The sequence below is a fragment of the Takifugu flavidus genome, unplaced genomic scaffold (assembly GCF_003711565.1).
Source record: "Takifugu flavidus isolate HTHZ2018 unplaced genomic scaffold, ASM371156v2 ctg427, whole genome shotgun sequence".
In the NCBI taxonomy this organism is placed as follows: domain Eukaryota; kingdom Metazoa; phylum Chordata; class Actinopteri; order Tetraodontiformes; family Tetraodontidae; genus Takifugu; species Takifugu flavidus.
In genome coordinates this window covers 16,160-20,397 of record NW_026622046.1, presented here as the reverse complement: position 1 = coordinate 20,397, position 4,238 = coordinate 16,160, and the positions used below count along the sequence as shown (strand labels likewise).

Genomic DNA, 4,238 nt, shown 5'->3' with positions numbered 1-4,238 from the left:
ACCTTTAACGAGCGTGCACATCAGTACAAAGCTTGTCTCTCTTGGAGGGTGATGCTTGGTGGGAGGGTCAAAGAATGAGGCGGCAGATCTGATTCTGGATCAAAAATCTGCAGCTGGAGAGAGATGAGTTGTCTTGGTGTACTGGTGGTTTCAGCTTAATCTTGGCGTCCTGTCACGTCTGCGTGCCCTCACCGTCTCGCCGTGGCCACTTCACACAGCAGGCTGGATGTCTTCTGGGCTGTGATAGTACACGTCCGCTGGTTTCCGGGCCACAAAGAAGACGCAGTCATAGACGGACCTCAGCATGGAGCGCTGGTTCTCTGTGGAAGTGGTCCGGACCGACTCTTTCTCTCCACCTTCAACAGGAAGATATAGTTTCCACATACTCAATGACATTATGAGCAGTGTCAATAAAGAAGCAGGTCGTCACACAATCCCAAGAATCTGACAGAAACAAACAGCAGCACATTCATCAAATCTCAGCCTCGCATGAAACTGACAACAGTTGTTGCCTACATGTGAAATCCCTTCCTACAGTCGATACATTTCATATTTTAGAGGCCGAAAAAAACCATAAACACCTTTTTTTGGGCAAAAAAGTAAGGATGTAGTGCATAGGTGTCAAACTCTGGCCTGTGGGCCAAATTTGGCCCGCAATATAATTATATTTGGCCCGTGAAGCCATACCAATTGACTATTAGAGCTGGCCCCATGTGCTAATACTACAAATCCCAGAATGCTCTGCTGGTGTTTTGGTGTGAAAATTCACACTCCACATCAGTTGGTAGTGGTAATGCACCAATGTGTGGCTTGCCAACCACCAAGAGAGAGGAAGTAGTCATAGCAACCTCATATGCTAATGCTAATTCTGACACTACCCCTCTGAAAAATGATAAAGGCAGAAAATAGGACCTTTCTGAACAGGTAGGAGACAGAAAATCTGTTTAGATATGTAAAAGACGGACCTGTCTGTCTTCTATGTGGAGCCAATGTTCATTACAAGGAGAACAACAACAGGTGACACACAATAATAGATAATATAGAAATATAGATAAAACGCAACACCAAGACAAGCAAAAGCACCTGGAAATGACTCAAAGGTGCCAGAAAGTAGAAGAGATGAAAAGGCATCACATTTACACTACATTAACTTACAATGGCAAAAGATTACTGTTGAAATTTAAAAGAGAAGAAATGAATGCCAGTGATGTGTTTTTTTATTTGGATTTCGATTTTGCATGTGTGCAATAATAAATATATTGTGTTGTGTTAAGCTTTGCTTGTCTTTGTCATATTATAAAGCAGTGCTGGTAACTGATGGCTGTAGCTTTGTAATTGAATGAATAAATCAGTACATTCTCCTAGTTATGGTAGCTATAGTAACAGGCCTGCATCCACACGCAGACGGAGACAGATTCCTACCACTGGTGCCTGGGGAAGAGCCGCTGGATCTCCTGGACGATGGGCCGATAGCAGGAATCCCTCCCTCTCTCGATATTCTCAAACATGTGGAGGCTGTTGTGAACGATGGCCCGCAGCAGTTCCTGGTTTTTCTCTGCACACCTGCTGATCTGGGCCAGGTGGGCCAGAACGTTGGGCAACAACTTGCGGTGCTTCTGTGGTAGACTTTCATACTGAAGCTCAGCACGTCTGACCTGCTCCTGGACGTGGACCCTGGCAAAAACGGACCACAAACGGCTTCAGTAGAGCGCTCACCTCCCCTCTATCGGGACTGTGGGATGAAATATGAAGATGCATTCTCATGATCCCTTCTGACCTCCTTCCCAACTGTATTCCTTACAGTAAATGCTGCATAACCCGAAGCTTAAATGTTTCTCCATCATCAGAGTGGAGGGACAAGCAGAAGCTGCCTGTGGAGACGCTTCCTGCCAACTTCTCCTTCCTAACAAGGACACTTCGCTGTGCATCGCTTCCTGCCAACTTCTCCTTCCTAACAAGGACACTTCGCTGTGCTTCCTTGGGGGCTCCACTTTTAAAGTGCGGAGCGGGAATATAAATGTAGTCTTCAAACGAGACTCCACTGGACTGAAAGTCTTTGGAGAACAAAGGTTAAAGCACAAGTTAGTCGGGCCGGAAAGATTACACACTTTAGTCCCGCAACATCTAAAGAAGCCCAGGAGGTTTTTCTAAGATAAAGACTTTTCACCGACCTCATGTTCACCATGTAACTGGTTCAATCAACTGAGAGAGCCATTATAAGAACTAATGAATAGCCACTTAATACTGCAGGAAGCAGGTTAAATATAAACCAATTTAACGGAATGAATCGATGCTTCGTCTACTAATAACGGACCAGTTTAGCTCAAACTGCATCGCCTCCTCTCCTTCGCCTACGTTGTCTACCTTGGATTATAACGGAAGAGTTTGTACCTGTAATAAGAAAAAGCATCGATTATTCTCCAGAAATGTTCTCTTTCCAGCCTGGCCTCCTCCTCGGGACTGCACTTTATTCTTTCTTTGTGAAAATAGGATCTTTTGGCCGCTGCCTCCCCGGTACCGCCAGCCATGTCTGGCCCGCTTCAGAACTGACCAATCAGGACGCGGCTTACTTCTTCTCGCTCTGTCATATCAAGCTGCTCAGACCCCACGAGCTCGTTAGCGCCCCCGTCGTTCCACAATAGCGTTGCACGTGTATGCAGGCCTCTCTGTGTGGTTATACTTTAGCAGGCAGCATTATACGTGGGTAAATACATATGCCCCTCCAGGATCTTCAACTGAGATCCATCCAGTGTTGTGTTGTAAAAAAACAGATTAAAATTGTGCTATTCAGCCACCTATTTTATTTTAAGAGCTGATTCAGACACATACTAATAAAGTGAGACTCTACAAGGCAAATGTTTCTTTTTTTAAGGCTCTTTATATGTGATGCTATTCTTATGGTGCAAAACAGGCATCAGTGCATCAGATGTTTGGGTTGGTAATCTTGCCCATGAAGAGGATATTATCTGAGCTGTGGTCAGTGATGATAACCATGAAGGGATGATTGAACTTCAGGACTGGAACATAATTATAGGAGTGAAGTGTTATTGTGATGCCTGTAGCAGCTGCGGCAGTGGCTCCAGCCTCATCAACATCCAGGGTAGCTTGATGGACAACCTACAAGTAATACCAGACATAATCAATTGTCAGAAAGAAATCTGTGCTCATTGTTGATGCTGTTCCTGTTTTACATCTTTACCTCTGAGACTGCCAGTTGTTGCCCCTCTGCAATACCACTCAAGTCTGCTCTGTCACCAAACATGTCTACCATCCCCATTTCAGTCAACACAGTCTTCAGTGAGTATGACGTATTGATGGAGAATTTGGGAATATAAACACTGTATTTCCTGGGGAACAGATATGGGACAGACACAACCATGAGGTGACGGACAGGAGCCAACCGCCACATCAATAACCAAGAGTTAGCGATTGAGTCTGTTATGGATGGTTAGAAAAAACCGGCCCGGTGGAGAGGGGTGAAGGCCGCGTCGAGGAGGGGCAGCGGATACTTGTTCCTAACCGTAATCTTGTTTAATGCCCGGTAATTGATGCAGGGGTGCAGCGAACCATCCTTCTTCTGCACAAAGAAGAATCCTGCCCCAACAGGAGAGGAAAGAGCCGAATCAGACCAGATGGCTAGGGACTCCCCTATGTAGCTCTCCATCGCCTCTTGTTCCGCCCTGGAGAGGTTGTACAGGCGGCTTGACAGTAAGGTGGCCCCAGGGAGGAGATCGATGGCACAGTCATACGGGCGATGGGGCGGAAGGGAGAGCGTATGCTGCTTGCTGAAGACCTCGCCCAGGTCATGGTACTCCTTCGGGACCCTGGACAGGTCTGGGATCTCCTGGGCGGGAACCGAGCCCCCTGAAGAGGGGGTGACAGCTGAACGAAGACAGTTGTGTGGCAGGCCACACTCCAGCTCACCAGTCTCCCGTCAACCAGTCAAGCTGAGGGTTGTGTCGGGCTAGCCACGGAGGACTCATGGGGAAGAGGATGACCGGATGAGGAAAAAGCGGATCTGCTGGCAATGATTCCCAGAAACAACGAGGGTGATCGTCTGGGACCCTCCCCGTCGAGACCCAGAATGGTCTTCGGCTTGGGCAGCGTCTTGACAGGAAGGCGGGCCTGCCAGGACAGGTCCTGGCTGATAAAGTTATCATCTGTGCCCGAGTCCACCAGAAAGCTGCCGACACAGTCTCCTGACCCCAAAGGAGCGTGCCCGACAGGGTTAGGCGGGC

General features: G+C 47.5%; 2 long non-coding RNA genes across 2 annotated transcripts; both read right to left on the bottom strand.

Annotated features, from left to right (window-relative positions):
* Positions 1-6: 6 nt before the first annotated feature.
* On the bottom strand, positions 7-2,551 carry LOC130520563 (uncharacterized). Its single transcript, XR_008948923.1, has 3 exons — positions 2,392-2,551; positions 1,413-1,674; positions 7-344 (listed from the first exon to the last, which is right to left on the bottom strand). It is a non-coding gene; the product is annotated as an uncharacterized LOC130520563 (long non-coding RNA).
* A 307-nt stretch (positions 2,552-2,858) lies between these two features.
* Positions 2,859-3,555, bottom strand: LOC130520564 (uncharacterized). Its single transcript, XR_008948924.1, has 2 exons — positions 3,200-3,555; positions 2,859-3,117 (listed from the first exon to the last, which is right to left on the bottom strand). It is a non-coding gene; the product is annotated as an uncharacterized LOC130520564 (long non-coding RNA).
* Between the last annotated feature and the right edge of the window lie 683 nt (positions 3,556-4,238).